We start from the raw sequence: 17,998 nt of genomic DNA on the forward strand, positions 1-17,998 counted from the left end.
TCCTGATCCTAACTCAAGGCAAAGTGCCTGGTGTTTTTTTTTTGGAGGGGGGTTGCCACAGATTGAACTCAGGGGCACTGACCACTGAGCCACATCCCCAGCCCTATTGTTGTATTTTATTTAGAGACAGTGTCTTACTCAATTGCTTAGTGCCTCACTTTTGCTGAGGCTGGCTTTGAACTCATGACCCTCCTGCCTCAGTCTCCTGAGTTGCTGGGATTACAGGCATGTGCCATCACTCCAGGTTGCTGTTGCTGCTGCTGCTGTTTCTTCTTCCTTTTCTTTCCTCCTCCTCCTGCTGCTGGGGATTGAATCCAGGGCCTCACTGATGCCAGGCAAGTGCTCTCCCACTGAGTTATACCCCACCCACTTTTTGATTTTTACTTTGAGACAGGGCCTTGCTAAGTTGCCCAGGCTGGCCTCCTGCTCAGGCTCCTGAGTAGCTGGGATATCAGATATGCACCACAAAGTCTAGTTGCTGGGTGCAGTTTTGCCAGGCATGGTGGCCCATGCCTGTAATCCCAGTGGCTCAGGAGGCTGAGGAAGGAGGATCATGAATTCAGTCAGCCTCGGCAACTCAGCCAGGCCCTAAGCAATTCAGTGAGACTCTGTCTCTAAATAAAACATAAAAACGGGCTGGGGCTGTGGGTCAGTTTTGTATTAAGCTGGCACAGTAAAGGATTCAGTGAATGTAAATTTCTTATGGCTTCAGTATCCCAATGCCAAAACTGGGTGGATCAAAAACCATAGAAATTTATTTTCACATTATTTGGCCAGACAACTAAACACAGTTGCTGCACATGTTTAAAGTCAAGGCTCTAGAGGGGACCCCTGTCTTGCCTGTTCCAGCTTCTGGTGGCTGCTTGCTTTCTTGCCTGGTGGCCACAGCATTACAATCTCTGCTTCCATAGTCACATTACTTTCTCTTCATCTCTGTGTTAGATTTCCAGCTTTCGCCTAGTAAGAGTTTTTGTGGCTGCAGTTAGAGCCCACCCTGATAACCCAGAATAATTTCCCTAACTCAGGACCCTTAATTCAATCACACGGGCCTAGACCCTATTTTTATTACCAGGTTAACATTTATAGGTTCCAGAGATTGGAATCTGGTATCTTGGGGGAGGGAGCATTTTTCAGACAACTACATAGGGTAATTGACAGTTTCTGCCCATTTTGTGTGTGTGTGTGTGTGTGTGTGTGTGTGTGTGTGTGGTGGTGGTGGGGTGCTGGGGATCAAACCCAGGGCCTTGTTACATCCTCAGCATCTGTGCTATCTTTTAAAGGCATAGTTCTAAGCAGTTCACTTTGGGATCAGTAAAGTAGTCCTTTGCCCCTTCCGGCTTGTCATTAAAAGCCATCTGCCCTATTTTAAGGATTTTTCTTTACTCTCTCTCCCTGAAGGGATAGTGGTTCCAAAGGGAGTCGGGTACCTGTTCTATAAAGTCCCAGCAGTAGATGGAGTCCTGTTTGGAGCATCTTTCCAAGGTTTTAATGGTGGACACATTCTAGCACAGTTCCCCAAATTGACATTTTCCTGATTCAATAGATTGGGCGATGTCTAGGAATACATTTTTCCCGCAAAGTGTCTCAGGATTCTTTTCATCAGCCAAGATTTGGAAATACTGATTCCTTCTACAAATCCCTTAACTGAAACCCTCCAAATAGGGTATTCCCCTTCCTGCTTGCTGGGTGTGTCACGGTTCCATGACTGAATTTTTATTGGAAGGGTGGGGTAAACAAACAAAAAAAGAGCATCCCTGAAAAGTGAACAATCCTCTCTGTACAGTATTCACTGAAAGTGTTCCCTAGAGGGAATTTTTACAATTCCTAATGAAATAGAAAATGACGACGGCCGGGATTTGGCAGTTCTGTGGCTGTCATTAGCTCGGGATCTCTGACAGATGATGGATCGAGCCCGGTCGCACCCTCGGCTTGAGCCGACGCTTTTCAGAGTGAAAGCAGCTTCCGCGAGGGGGGCGAGGTCCCTCCAGACCTAGTGCGGGTGTCCATAGAGAAGAACTTTCCCAGTGGGGTGGGCGGGGAGTGGCTTTCAGCGTCCCCGCCCCGGCCCCCATAAGAGGCAGCTACTGCAGAGTGGCGCGGGTAGGGGGCGTGGGGAGATGTAGGTATATTTATTCTGGCCTGAGAGTCGGACGCTGGGAGTGCTACAAGCCACCAGAGGAACTATCATTGTCCCAGCAGTCTGATTCTTCAGAGAGGACTAAGAACCTCGCACCCCTGATTGGCCAGGTGGGGGCAGCCGTGTTACGGTGACTTTATGCACAGAAAATTTTGTGGGAGTTTGAAAGTTCCTTTGGGAATGCTGGGACGCCGAGTAAGTCTCAGCAGGGATCGCTGAAAAAGTGGTGTCCACCTCAGCCATAGGGTATAAGGGTCATGTTCGACCACGGGGTGTGGGGGCGCAGCGTCTTCAGATTCAGCCGGAGGTGATTGGGGACTCAGTTGGGCGTGACGGGAGACACAGGTACAGGTTCCGCCAGAGGCGACAGCGGAGCAGTACGAAGCTCAGCTGGGGTCAGGTGGGGCGTGGGTTCAGGTTTGACCAGGCCAGGTGCGCGCTACCAGCACAGGTAGGAGCCTGAAAGGCACAGCACGGGACGCTTTAGGGGGCTCGGTCCGGTCCGCGGCGCGCCAGGGCGCTGTTCCGGCTCGCGGCAGCGAGTGGCGCTGAGCCGGGAGAGTCTACAGCTCTCGGCCCTTGGTGGCGGCGGGAGGAGTTCTGCAAGGCTGCCGCCTCCTCCCGCCACAGGCTCCTCCTCTCTCTCCGCCTCTCCCGTTCTGGCCCTCCAGTCCGCCCGCCCGCCCAATCCGCAGCCCTCCACCCACCAGAGCCGGGCCGCTTGTCTGGCCGGCGGAGGCTGAGCGCGACCCTAGTGAGCCGTGGCGCCCGCCGACCAGGGACAAGCGCGACTCCTGGGACGCGCTCTGCTTCGCGCCACCGTCTCTTCCCCTATTGTTTCGGGGACACTCGGGCCGGCGCCGTCCGGGTCGCGATTCTCTTCCTCTTCCTCCCGGAGGGGAGGGAAAGGAGAGAGCCGAGCGTTTGCTCCGGGAGGGCGCAAGCCGAGGCCCCTGCCGCCGGGGCTCCGGGCTGGAGGAGGTGGAGGCGGAGGCCGAGGCAGAGGGAAGTGCGCGTCACTCCCGGGAGGAGAGTGTTTCACCTTCAAGCAGAGGCTGCGGTTACAGTTGCGTAAAAGCAGCAGCAGCAGCGGCGGACACTGGGGCTGGAGGGGCTCCATGGCCATGGAGAGGAGATCCGGACCGGGCGACGCCGGGAGCTCCGCTCAGTCTCTGTGGATCATTGCGTAGGCACCTGAGTTAACCGACGCTAGGCGGGGGAGGGGAAGGTAAGGAGCGTTGGTTTCGCCGGCCCCCTGCCCCGCCTCCTTTGCTATCCTAGGAGTCCATTGCGAGGGCTCAGACCCGGGTCTTGCGCACCTTCCCGGTCCCTGGAGGCCTGGCCCGCTTTAGCGTTGGGCATTTCTGCCGAAATGAAAAATATTCTCCTGCTCCCCGCAGCACCCTCCTTCCCTCTCCCGGTCTCCTCCTTTCCCCAGTCTCTTTGGATTAGAAGTAACCAGACTCCTCTAGAGTCAGTTCTTTCAGTAAGAAAGGGTCCTTGGGAACCGTGTCTTGATTTCTTTCTTTCCCTGTGTTTTCTCATTACGTTTACGGGGACCGGAACAATGGATCTTTGAAAGTCTGTGTGAACAGCCTTAAACTTTCTGTAGAGGGCTGGGATTAAACCCCACAGGAAGCCGACTACAGTGAAAGGTTGATGGAATGTGCATTGTAGAGTTTTAGCTTTGGAGCGCGCGCGCTTGTGTGTTTGCGGGGGCGGGGGGGGGGATCTTTGTCTCCTTACTGTACCCCTGGGTTGGTGGGTCCTCCATCCCCCACTTCACTTTGTGTTACTTAGGGTAAGATGAGGCTTTTAAATAGCATGAAACTTTAAAGCTGGGGAATAGTTTTAGCACTGGACCCCACTCTGAGCTTTTCTCTGCAGAGTTGGGAGATCCTGGCAAAGGAGGAGCTCTTTCCTTGAGGACCCGAGGTGCTGCAGTCACTGCACTTTTCAGGAATAAATCCAAGGTCCTGACTTCCCTGGATGCTCTCTGCTGAGGGTTGATGTGTGTCACCAGACCTCTCCCTGGAGCGGAAACAACTCACTTAAATTCTCCGCATAAGGTTAGGAAAACAGACTTTGATATATGTCTCCTTTCATCAGCAGTTGAGGATAAAGACAGAGTGCCCAATAATTTAAGAACTTTAATTCTGCTCATGAGCCTCTCACTACCTTAACTTCATTCCCTTTGTGCCAGTGTGAGAACAAAATGCCATCCTGCCCATTTGCATGTGTTGAGGGTGTGCAGATGTGAGCTCCTTCCAGGGAAAAGTGAAAAAAATTGATAAAAAAGGGGAGAGGCTTCTTCTGAGCTGAGGGAAGCCTGAATTCCCAAGAAACGACTGCTAAAATCAAATACATATAAAATAGCTTTTTAGTTCCTTGGTTGGGTAGAACAGAGTTCTTGGTTTGACAGTTGAAGAAAGCTTGCTCTTTTTGTAGTTGGGCATCATGCTCTGGTTGGATGCCCCATTACCTATTCAAAGGGTTCTTCTGAGTTTGTGTTTATGATCAAAGCAGAAGAAGGTGCATAAGCATGTCCTCTACTTAGTAAACATTGGGTGGCACTTTTTGGTGCTTTATTCTATTGCTGAAATGACTCCCCTCAGCTTTCTGTGTGTTTGCATTAGAGGAGCTGGACAGTTTGGAACTTGGAATCTGTTTTCTGGCTTTCTATTCAGTCTACCTTGTGCTATATTTTTCTGATCTATGTGTACTTACATGATCAGAAAACTAAGGTTAGGATTGAACCCCGAGTCTTCCGCTGTTCAATATTATTAGCCTGTGGATAAGAGAGTAAGGTGAGGACTGGGTGTGTGTATGTATGTCTGTGCATGCATGTCTGTGCATGCACATGCGCATGTGTATATACAGGAAGTAGCATCTGTAAATTCTTACATGTTGCTTGTGTAAAGTTTCTGTGTTGTGGTTAATTGAGTAAAGTCTCCTTCCTTGATCTAACTTAACTGGTGAATTTCAGAAGTGTCAAAGTCACAGTCACAACAGGAAACCTGAACCGTGCAACCATTTACTAGTCACATTCTGGTAGAATTAATCAAGTCTGTCCTCAAACAGCTACCTAGAAAATGAGGAGACAAGTGGGGGTAAAGTAATCTTGTGGGTCATTTTTGAAGTTGAAAGGGTACTCCTTTCTAGCTATGTGCCTCTGCGTAAGTTTTTGAAATTTAGAAGGATGAATCATGTTTCAGAATGAGAAAACTTTATCATTGCTTTCAAATTTACAGCTTGAGACTCATATTTGAAATGCTGCATGTAAATATCTCCATTATAAAGTGTCTTAAAACATTTGGGTCTTACATCCTCTATCTACCCAGCCACTCTCCATTCATTTAACTAACATTCATTTACCTATTGTAATTAGGCCATGAATTACCATAGACTTCTCTGGAAGGAGTCTCAACACCTGCTTCATGGAGCAAAGTGGAGCAACAGAGGGACACTGGTGGAGTGGCAGCTGTTGTGGAGACCACATGGTACCAAGTTACCCCATGTGGTGGTCTCCAGCTACCAAGATGAATAAGACATAGCCTCCTGAGTTGCTGGGATTTCAGGCGGGCACCACCACACCCAGCTTATTATGCACATTTTTTAAGAAGCCAGAGAAGGAACTGATTGGGAATGGGGTTGTGTTGCAGTTTTTTGAAAAAATAAAATTTGTTAAATCAGAAAAAAATAAATGGGACTGAAAACTGGTATCAGGGTGCCATTTTAGAATGTAAATATTGAAGGGCTTGAAAGGTTTGTACAGTTGCTAACCAACTATTTGCTACTGGGAAAATCCTCTGATTTTTCTTCATCTGTAAAGTGAGTTTTCAAATGCTTTATGGAATGTTCTGAGGATTAAATTGGATTAAGTTTGCTATGTATATGATAAAATACTACATAAGCTAGTGCTATGTGTTATCCAAAGGGACTTTAAATATGTGTGTGTTTTAAAAGCTATCATTAGTTATAAATCATAGCTTGAACTTGTATTAATCAGAGATTTCTGATTTATTGGCTTCTTCCAGACAGTTTTGAACCCCCTCTGGGGAGCAAGTCTTTGTTTTAGGTTCTAGCTATTGTTAAATGGTATTCCTCACCTAGACAGGCTTCTTCTCATCCCAGACACAGGAAATTCTCTGGTTTCATTTGGATTGTGAGCATTAATTAGAAGGATGAGCTTTCTGGTACAGTGCAACTGTGGAGAAAGGTTTGTCCTATAACATACACATATCACCCTGCCTCCCAAGTTAAGCTGGCCTTTACTTCCCTCTATCCTACAAGATGAATATGGGAAAGAAAAGAGGAAAAGAAAAGAAAGCAAGAAAAGCTCTGTATTTTTGAGACCATGAAAATCACCTGACTAGTTTTCTCCATTTGAAAAGAGTTATAATTTCCAACTAGATTGTTAGAGGCTCTTCTCTCAATAGCAGCAGCTGCTGTCTAGGTGAAATTTGAATCTGTAAGCAATACTTGCTTTAGTTCTCTACTTGAAATAGAATTAAGCTCATCTGACATTTTAATAAATTGCCTTTGATAGAAATCCAAACTCAGATATTTAAAGCTATTGAATTAAATGTGACTTTTTTGAAGAAAGGAGATGATATGAATGTAAATTTTTTTTCTGGACAGAGCTACATATGCTGAATCCTAGTATAGAGTTCCGGGGGATCTTAAAAATAATATTAAAACAAGGAAGTTGAGACCCAGAGAGGCTTACTAATTAGGTAAGGTCACATAGTAATTTAATGACTAAGCAGGGACAAGACTTCTTTTGTCTCTTATTTCCAGACAACACCCCCTCACCATATATTCTCATTTATTCCAGTTTGGCTTTGTTTAACAATATAGTTATTTGAATGTTTTTATGGTCAAATAGTATGCATTTGAGCATGGAAAACCATTGCATCCAAGTTAAAGACAGACCCTGTATCTTTTCATTTCGTAGTTCTTACACATAATATGATGATCATTGTGGGGTAATGTTACTTGTAATAAATTTCTGTCAAATAGGGAACAAAGTGTAAGAATAATGTTAGCTTTACTTGCATTTTCTAAAAACAGGACCAAGTTTAAAATATTGTAGAAGTGAACATTTTTTTTTCAAAGCAGCAAGTTCCTGGAAACATTATTCAGATTTGTGTTGTGAATCACAGGATAAAAGCATACTAGAAATAGTTTGTATGTTCTTTTGTTTTTCCTTTATTTGCTTTGGGAAACCTTTAGTGTTGGTTGTTAGAAACTACATTCAGCAAATATTTTGTTGTATTTCTAAAATGTGCAAGGTCCTGCTGCTTTCTGTGAGCAAAACAAAGATAAATGAGACATGGGGTCTTTATTAAAATACCTCTTAAAAAAGTGAAGCCGACTTGGAAGCTGTAATTATTGTCTCCTAACAAATGAATCTGGTGATCCATGAAGCAAAACTGTTTTGAAATTGTTGTCATTAGACTAAAGTTATAAGCAGAGTTGTAGCAAGGCACATATTTTCATTATAGCATGAAGAGTGGTACATCTTTTACATTTATTGTATCAGGGCTTCATTTTAGTTTGGACAGTAAGTAAAAGTTTGGTAGTATTTGATGAATTTTATATAATGAAAAATTTGCTGAAGGGAGATTGTGGCATTTTTAGCTTCAATGTATTAATGTGCACACGCGCGCACACACACACACACACACACACACACACACACAGAGCTTTAATGATGCATAGAAGGGCCCTGAGGCCATTGTTGGTTGAAGAGTTATAATCCACATTGAGTCACTCAGAATAAAGAATTGTCCTCATTGATTGTGAGTTTGATGTAAGTATCTTAGAATATACAAACATCCACCACAAACTAGATGTCTTCATCAGGTCTGTTACCAAGTCTCTTTTAAGAGTGAAACTTACTGATTTGAAGATATTCCCCAAATTACTGTCTTGCCCTTTGGAGGAGGCAAACCTTCTGTTGTCATAATGGCCTGAGCTAATGGTGACTCATTTTCCTGAAAATGAATGGTTTCACACACAATGAAATTGGAAAATTAATTGTTAACATCTTAGTCATTGGCAAGTTTAATTTAGCACAAGGAAAAATGTCAGAGTCCTGTTTTGGAAGGAATGAGAAAAATGAGTTATTTTTTTAAAGATTGTAACAGAACAAAACAAAACAAACCCATATAACATTGTTTTTTGATACCATTAGTGCCACCACTATAAAATGAACTTTATGTTAGAATTTAAAAAATTATACCTCATGAATGAAAAAAGTGTGACTTTAATTGCTCAGTATGTACATACTGGTAGCCATTTCCGAATCAGCGGACCACATATAGCTTAAAAAGCCGAATGAGGGATGAATAGCCTTTCAGTACAGTTCATGATATCTTTTGATTCCTGACAATGCTCTGCTCTCCCAAGGCCTACCCTGACTTGGACACCGCTTGTACTTACTGCATGGGAACTGCTCCCAGTATAGGATCAGATAGTAGATAACTTCCCAGCTGTTTGGTTACCATGGGGTCTTAGCTTGACTTTAACCTTCTTGTCTCCTGTTTGTGCTTGTAACAATAGCCTGCCCTGCTTCCAGGTATCCCTGTTTAGGTACACAAAGGCCAACCATCACCATAATGCTGGGCAGTTGCTTGTTCATGGAGGTCCTGACTTTTGACTGTGGCATCCTTGAGTCTTGGAGAGCAGAAGGCAACTGTTGAGAAGAGGTCGTATGATCCATTTATTTGGCCTAGGTTTCACATGCCCTCAGAGGACGTAGAGATTGGGTTTATATTTTGGCTTGGAACTTGCTTTCCAAAGAATAGGAAAGACTTCTTGGGCCTGTTGCTTCCCCTGCCCTATTGGTGTGTTGGACAATGTATTGTTATTTTTTTGTGGCAGTTTAGTGATAGATTTTAGTGAATACTTACAAAGTAAAGAAGTTACCAGTAATGATCTGATGGTACACTTTGGCGTTAGTTAGTACATTTGCCAGGGCTTTTAGAAAATTTAAACTTTCTTCCATTCACAGACATTTAAGAAACAGAGGTGATCACCTCTTCAGACCTACCAGACCAGTTTCTTTGTCCCAGTGTGACCTGGAATTTCCTTCACTGATATTGTCTCCCCACCTCCTCTTAGCACTAGGCTTGGAGCTCTTTGATTGGAGGGTTCATGTATATATATATTTTTTACCACTGTGTCTACATTTTTTAGCAGAGTCCTCAAGAGATTCTCAAAACTAAACTTGTACCGGGTTTGAAAAGGTTTTGCTCCCAGTGGCTAAAATTGTATTAAAAATAGGTTATGTACTACAGTTAAAAGAAACGGTACACTTGAGTCCTGGTCCTGCCATTAACCAAAACGTTGCTTTTTCTTCTAGCCCTGGATCATTTCACTTTGGACATCTGATTATTCATCTCGACTCTTTTTGGTTTGAAAGGCATGTCAAAATATACTCATTGTGTATTTCCTATTGTCATTGCATTTCAGTGTCTGTATATCACTAGATCGTGAACTTTTGGTGTGCCTATACTTGTTTATGTAGCACATCTCGGCTTTATCTTTTCCCCCACTTTCCAGCATTCTACCAACATAACTTTCCTGGCTCTTTCTTCTTGAGAAGTATTTGAAAGCGTTGTCCCTGGCACTCTGTAGAGAATGCAGCCCACAGGCGGCTCTGGCCTTTGCTGTAACCTTAATTAAATCAGCCTCCCACAAGTCAGGCTTCAGCTTTGGCTTGTTCTTTTGAAGGTCAGCTGCAAGGCTGACACATGCCTGCACCACCATTGTGTGCCTCTGCCCAGCCATCCATCACTGTCTGCAGGTTGGAAGCCTCTCTTGGGTCTTACCAGCGGCTGGGAAGGAGGGCGTGGAGGATGGTCTAAGGAGCATGGGGGAGGAGGGGAGGACCCAGGAGAGCAGCTTTTCAGTAGAAAGAATTCAGGAGGGAAAAAAAAATCTGATGAATAATAATAGGAAAAAAGAAACAGATGAGCAGAGAAGGACTGATAGGTAAAATGACCCACTCCCTCTGTGTCTAATTTTCCAGAACATCTTCCAGGAATTTATCTTTTAGTTCTGTAGAAAGACAAAATTACAGCAAATTTAGTTATGGATCTGCTGGGCTTTCATTGAAAATTCAAGAAATGAGGCAGCTCCATGCAACAAAACAAGAGAGCTCCTAACTGGGCAGAGGCAGAACAGTGGGTTTTATACAGTGGGAAAAAGGAAACAGCATTAGAAAAAAGCTGATTGGTTAACATCAGATTATTGCAGGTTACTTTTTTTTTTTTTTTGTATAAGAGTTAAAGCAGAAGGGACTTCTGTATTCTACTGATTGGATTAACTGGAATCTCCGGTTTTCAGGGAAAAATTGGTTTGTTTGGGATCTTAAATGAAATCCCACAGATTTCTGAATGAAAGCGGACTTCATTTTTTTCAACAATCTCTTGCACGTAACTGTATGTATGGACTTAGCATTTATGATGAATTCCTTACAGGGGTTGTTTTAGAAAAAGTATTTTATTCTGTGTGCTCTGGAAATAGAATAGGCAATGCATAATATTCTTCTGCATTGTATAAAAAGACCCTCTCAAAAAACTTTTTGTTTATAGAAAATCTATATTATACATTAAGTTCATGATCTTCATGAGAAAATTGGTCACACTTAAATATTTATTTGAAAAATTAACAAATTAATGGACCTAAAAGGTCTACTTTGCTAAGATTATTTCTTGTCTCCTTCCTCCCTCCCTCCCTTCCTTCCTTCCTGGGGATTGAACCCAGGGCCTCACACCTGCTAGGTAAGTACTCTACCACAGAGTTATATCCCCAGCCCTTTTTTAAAGAAATTTTAAATTTTGAGACAAGGTCTCATTAACTTGCCCATGCTGGCCTCTAACTCATGATCCTCCTGCCTTGGTGTCTGTCACAAGCATTTATTATGGACTCAGTCTGAGGCACAGTTAGATTTAATCAAGCCTATTTTATTGATGCTAATCACACTTCAGACACACATCCTAATTCTAAGTCCTAACAGTCTACACCCAAGGGTCCCAGACGCTCACGCTCACGTGACCTGTCTTAAGTCCGGGCTGCTGGAACTTGATCTGGGGTGGAGGAGTCTGGTGCAGGGAGGACAACAGCAATGGAGGCCTTGGTCTATCTGTCCTGGGTCCTGTTAGTCCTATCACCCCTCAGAAGTCTGGGTTCTTAAGTTCATTTTAAAATTCATTTGCTTGCAGCTGATAACTGGGTGAGGTCTGGGTGTATGCCCCAGGTGTAGACTGTTACGTTACTAACTTAAGTCAAGGTTCTGCAGTTTATCTAAGTTTTGCAGTTTACATTATATAAAATAATAGCACATTGCTTATAGTCTTTTATCCAACATACACACTAATTAATATAATCAACAGTCAATAATCCTATAATATTTCTAGTACTAATATCAGCCTCCCAGGTAGCTGGGATTACAGGCATGTGCCACCACACATGCCCTGCTTATTTCTATTGAACAATTCTATATAACTAAGATAATGAACTTGTTGTTTATCAACAAACATGATCTAAATCTAAAACAAAACTAAATGAAATACCTACCTCTTCCACCAAAAAAAAAAAACCCCAAAACTGAAAATCACCTCGTCATTGTGCCTTTTTTAAAAAAGTTGTAAGTTGGGAATATAGAATCATTCATTAAAAGTTCAAGGCTATTAGGAGCTCCTTGAAGATTTTATTGGGTCAGATGTACTAATAGTAAAATCCATGATTTGTTTTTATGATAATTCATGCATATCTTGTTTCTGACATGTTTTACTTTTTGGGTATACCAGTCAGTATGTTGTAAAGATCTTTATGAAAGATAAAATTTTTTGGCCAAATTTTTTTTTTTTTTTTTTTTTGGTGGCAGGATTGAACTCAGGGGCACTCGACCACTGAGTCACATCCCCAGCCCTGTTTTGTATTTTATTTAGAGGCAGGGTCTCTCTGAGCTGCTTTGTGCCTTGCTTTTGCTGAGGCTGGCTTTGAACTTGGGATCTTCCTGTCTCAGCCTCCCCAGCCACTGGGATTACAGGCACATGCCACTGGGCCTACTTCTTTGATTTGCTGTATTGAAACTGTAGAAAAGCTAAGACACTGGAACTTGTGGAATTAACCCATGGATTGAATACTGTTTTAAAATCATGTCCTTCATGAAGATGAAGAAGAAGAAGAAGAGGAGGAGGGGGAGGGGGAGGGGGAGGGGGAAGGGGAGGGGAAGGAAGGAGAGGGAGGAGGAGGAGGGAGGAGGAGAAATTAGATCAGCCTAGCTTCTTGTCTGTTCTTTCATGCTTGAACTTACCATTAAAAATAAATTCTCATAAACTGAGTGTGGTGGTGCACTCTGTAATCCCAGTGACTCTGGAGGCTGAGGCAGGAGGATCACAAGTTCTGGCCTCCTCAGCATTTACTGAGACCCTCTTTCAAAGTGACAAAAAGGACTGGGGATATAGTTCAGTGGTAAAGCACTCCTGGGTTCAATCTCTAGTACCCTACCCCCACCCCAAGAAAAGTTCTCCTAGAAAATGTAGGTGGGATTAAAAGAAACTTAGATAAGTCAAAATAATTGGATTTTTATTAGGTGCTCAATATGGGACCAATCTACATGTCTTGACACTGTCTGTGGGACCCCTCTGCATTGGGCTAGACTAGTTGATGGTTTGGGGGACTGATGATATGGCCTGTGGGCAGGTGTCCTCAGCTATTCCAGTAAGTGATAATCACAGGGGAGTGAATTTGTTTTGCCTACTGTTATCTCAGCCATAGAAAGACCATTAGAAGCTAGCCCTTCTGAAGAACTCTTACTTTTTCTGAATTACTGCTGCAGTCTCCATATTGAAAAAAGACGTTCCTCTTGAACACAGCTTTTCTTGGCTGTCAGCATAACAATATAAAGTGGCTGGAATGTTTTCCTTTTTCCTATGTGCCTGTTGCATCTCATAGTGTGTGGTTAAACAATTGAAAAAAATTATAAAAGGCTAAACTTGTCCAGCTAGTTTACCACTCTTTATCTTTAGCATTCCTGTCAGCAGTTGTTAATTATACTTTTTAGTCACCAATTAGATTTCATATTGGCCATTGACTTTTTTGCTTTAAGTAATGTTCTTAATTTCTTCCACATCAGAGACACTCCTAGAGATTAGTTAAATTTCTCAGGGCCTCAAGAATGTTGAAGAAGGATTAAATGGAAAGTTTTAGTATCAGTCTCTGTGTGTGTGTGTGTGAGTGAGTGTGAGTGAGAGAGGGGGGGGAGGGAGAGAGGGAGGGAAGGAGAGAGGGAGGGAAGGAGAGAGGGAGGTGGTGGGGGAGAGAACAGAACAGAGGAATCTTGTACTTTAACAGATTGTTTGGGAGTATACTTACACAAAATCAAACATCTCTGAATGGGGGTACATTTTGTTTTTATTTTTTTTCAACCATCTGTCTGTTTTCTCCCAAATATGAATAAACACACACACACACACACACACACACACACACACACACACACACACCCTAGTACTTATGCTGAATTCCTTTGCAGGAATTTGTGATCTGAGTTCAACAACCACTTACTGAGTACCTCCTATGCATAATGTCCTATGTGTATACCAAGATAAGAAAGACCTCATCCTGGTCTTGAGGCGAACTGTCTACTGCAGGAGATGGGCAAGTACACAAATGGAACCTAAGGCCAAAAGCAAGGCGATCCTCTTAAGAGTTTTAAGCACAATACACAGAAGTGTGGACACAGGGAATGTTGAGGCCTTGTGAAAGAGACGGTGCAGAATTGAAAACTTTGAACGAGAGTATCTCAAGATTTTTTTTTTCTTCAAAATCATGCCCTTTTTCCAGTTTTTTAAAAAACAATCTTTAATGTTACTGAAATTTACAATAGTTTGCATTCTGTGAGTACTTAGTGTAATTTATTGTAAATAAATTAATTGGATGCTTTTACCACCTGTATATGTCCTTCCTACCTCAAGCTGTTATTTGAGGTAAGGCATCCTTTCTCTAAGAGAAGAGTTTTATTTAAAATAATAGTATTTTTAAGGTATCTTTTTGGGGGCAGCTGAGAATTAGACAAAGGTACTAGATACTTCTTTGAATGTTTTTTCCTAACTTATATGTGTATATCTTTTTAGTCTGTGGTGTTCTCAACGTCTTAGTAATTTCTTTAATTAACTACTTTACATATTTGCCTTAAATTTTTATTTTTGTGGTGCTGGGGATGGAATTCAGGGCCTTGCTAACACAAAGCAGGTGCTCTGTTATTGAGCTATAGCCCTCTCCATCCTGTCTTTGCAAATGCTTAATTGCCTGTTAATTTGTTTGATGTATAACAAACATTTTGAGCTACCACTTTTTGTTTTTCAGTAAGTAAATACTCACAAAATAATTATGTCAAGGAACATCTAAATGCCTGAAAATCATGCTTTTAAAAACTGGGGAATGCATTTCCATTTCAATATGAATAACTTGGGTTATGGCACATTTTGGATTGTCTGTCACAGTTGTAACACCCCTAAGTGCATTGTAAAATATGCTAGACCCCTTCTACATAGATTGTGCTTTCCACGACAAGTACAACCCTTTAAAAAGCAGCATGTAATGCAAGACAGACACACCATATTAAAGTGAAATTGGTCAGTGTAAAATTGATATGGTGCATAATGTTTGCATTAAAGCCTTGAAAGCTAGAGGATATTCTTCATTGGCTTTCCCCTGGTAGTTCCCTCCTTTGTTTTCAGGATGCCAAATTCAAATGCTACAAGTAGTGTTAACAACTTTTGCATGAGGTAGCCATTGGAGGTAGCTTGGGAACCTACATCATTTTAATGGTATTTCCTTGGCTAGTTTTATTCTGCTCTCCACAAGTGATTCAGAATCGAATATAGGAATTATATTTCTTGAGAATACTATAAAGCTTTTGTATGTCCCCCATAGTTTTCACCACAATCCTCTGACAGCAGGGACTCCCAGTTGCTTACTGAATGAGTGAAGTGCCATTTTTTCCCCATGAACAATTTAGATCTGAAACTAGCAGAGGTCTTTCACCTCCTTGGTTAGATTTATTCCTAGATGTTTTGTTGTTGAGGCTATTGCGAATGGTATTGTTTTTTCTGACTTCTTTATTAGCAGACTCTTTGTTATACAGGAGACATACTGAATTTTGTATGCTGATTTTAACCTACTACTTTGCCAAATTTGTTTATTAGCTCTAGCAGTCTTTTAGTGGGATTTTTTTTTTTTTTTTTTTTTTTTAGTCTTCTAGGTACAGGATCATATCATCTGCAAACTGATAATTTGATTTTTTTTCCTTTCTTATTTTTATCCCCTTTCCCTCCTTCTCTTGCTTAATTGCTCTTGATAGAATTTAAAATAATTGATCATAATACTATGCCCCAGTAAACCCATATATGTAGAATAAAGTTTTAAAGTATTTACATCTTACATTGAGGGGAGATATCTGCTTAAAAAATGATTTTTTTTTGCTTTTATTCTAAGATACAATTGTCAACAATATGTTAATTTCTAGGAAATGAATACTTGTACATTTACATATTTTTCAGTAAAATAGAGCCAATGGACTCAGAATAAATATCTGTTTATCATCTATCCCCATTTAGCTTGTGGTAGTCATGATCTGAATTTTCATCCTAGGTTGACATTTTGTGACCTTGAAGACACAAATTATTCTCAGTGGACCAGTGACTCCATTGAGTGCCTCACTGCCTTTTTTTTTTTGGGGGGGGTTACATCTGCTGACATATTATCTCACACAAAAGGGCCCTCCAGCCTGTTAAGTAGTAACAACTTTTCTCACCCCAAAACAATGAGGTATCAGATGATTGCAGCTTGAGAAACAAAGGATTCCCACTCCTTTTCAGAGAGGATTAGGGTCCTAATTCCCTCCTCTCCTGATGAGACTGGCACTCAGGAATATCTAGTTTAGTCTTTGCTTTGTTAATAGAGGATCATAAGAGGCTCTTTGTTATGCTCCTTCTTTTCTTCCAGCAGGATGTATCCATTATTTTGGTTTGTTGCCTGGTACTTGCAGCAGTTTCTTCAAATAGCACCTTGAATGGTGGTGTTTTTTTCTTCTGTCGGAAAGCATAAGCTTTATCTAAATAATTACTTTGTTCACAAATCAAACCCCACAAAACTAGTGTTTTCCACAGATGCACTGACTCTAGAACATTCTTTGCCCCATGTAAAATCAGCATCGATTGTGGATTAGATTTCCTTTCTTTCCCTATTAATTTTCAGGTCCTTTGCGTCCTGGGAATGCTTATTTGTGGCTTCTCTAATGATTGTTTTGTGTTTCGCAGGGTTTGGGGATGCTTTAGAGCATTTGGGAGGCACCCTTATTACTAGAATCTTGTTCACTGTTTGGAAGAAGATGAGGGGATTAATTGTAAGGGTATTGAATAAAGTCAGGTGATGCTTAGATGCTCTAGTTAAGGAAGGGACATAGTGGGAGAGGAAGAACATCAGGTTTCTGAAGCCCTTGAGCACACCTTATTTATCCAGTCATTGCAACAAAACAGTATATGGTTTAACTAGTTCTTCTGCCCTCCCTCCCTCCCTCCCTCTCCCTGCCTCCCTCCCTCCCTCCCTCCCTCTCCCTGCCTCCCTCCCTCCCTCCCTCCCTCTCCCTCCCTGCCTCCCTCCCTCCCTCCCTCCCTCTCCCTGCCTCCCTCCCTCCCTCCCTCCCTCTCCCTGCCTCCCTCCCTCCCTCCCTCCCTCTCCCTGCCTCCCTCCCTCCCTCCCTCTCCCTGCCTCCCTCCCTCCCTCCCTCTCCCTCCCTCCCTCTCCCTGCCTCCCTCCCTCCCTCCCTCCCTCCCTCTCCCTGCCTCCCTCCCTCCCTCTCCCTGCCTCCCTCCCTCCCTCTCCCTGCCTCCCTCCCTCCCTCTCCCTGCCTCCCTCCCTCCCTGCCTCCCTCCCTCCCTCCCTCCCTCCCTCTCCCTGCCTCCCTCCCTCCCTCTCCCTGCCTCCCTCCCTCCCTCTCCCTGCCTCCCTCCCTCCCTCTCCCTGCCTCCTTCCCTCCCTCCCTCTCCCTGCCTCCTTCCCTCCCTCCCTCTCCCTGCCTCCTTCCCTCCCTGCCTCCCTCCCTCCCTCCCTCTCCCTGCCTCCCTCCCTCCCTCCCTCTCCCTGCCTCCTTCCCTCCCTCCCTCTCCCTGCCTCCTTCCCTCCCTCCCTCTCCCTGCCTCCTTCCCTCCCTCCCTCTCCCTGCCTCCTTCCCTCCCTCCCTCCCTGCCTCCCTCCCTCTCCCTGCCTCCTTCCCTCCCTGCCTCCTTCCCTCCCTGCCTCCTTCCCTCCCTCCCTGCCTCCTTCCCTCCCTCCCTGCCTCCCTCCCTCTCCCTCCCTCTCCCTCCCTCCCCCCCTCTCCCCGCCTCCTTCCCTCCCTCCCCCCTCCCCACCTCGCCTCCTTCCCTCCCTCCCTCCCCCCCTCTCCCTGCCTCCTTCCCTCCCTCCCTCCCTCCCTCCCTCTCCCTCTCCCTCTCCCTCCCTGCCTGCCTCCTTTCTTTTACAGATTAACAGTTTCATTCCAGACCTGAAAGTGATCACTGTAAACATAAGAAAATAAAAAAGGACTTCCCTGTGTGTGTGTGTGTGTGTGTGTGTGAGAGAGAGAGAGAGAGAGAGAGAGAGAGAGAGAGAGAGAGAGAGAGAGAGAGAGAGAGCTTTTCCTAGATAAAAAGCAACTGTGTGCTATAGTCTAGTGAAGTTCTACATGAAAAATTCCTGACAAGATTAATATGCCCTTCCACGCCCAGCAAGGTTCTTATCACATTCTTGGAAAAATGCATTCTTTAAAGTGATTTCCTCTCAACTGTTTGGAAAGATGCA

General features: G+C 43.6%; 1 protein-coding gene across 2 annotated transcripts in view; it reads left to right on the plus strand.

Moving 5' to 3' along the window:
• Positions 1–2,833: 2,833 nt before the first annotated feature.
• The window catches only part of Cemip2 (cell migration inducing hyaluronidase 2), a 76,022-nt gene continuing 60,857 nt past the window's right edge, over positions 2,834–17,998 (plus strand). For both annotated transcript variants that reach the window (XM_026389259.2, XM_026389260.2), the window contains exon 1: positions 2,834–3,365. The gene's annotated coding sequence lies outside the window, so the exon portion shown is untranslated. The remainder of the gene's footprint in view (positions 3,366–17,998) is intronic.

The sequence above is a fragment of the Urocitellus parryii genome, chromosome 4, assembly GCF_045843805.1.
Source record: "Urocitellus parryii isolate mUroPar1 chromosome 4, mUroPar1.hap1, whole genome shotgun sequence".
Taxonomy (NCBI): Eukaryota; Metazoa; Chordata; class Mammalia; order Rodentia; family Sciuridae; genus Urocitellus; species Urocitellus parryii.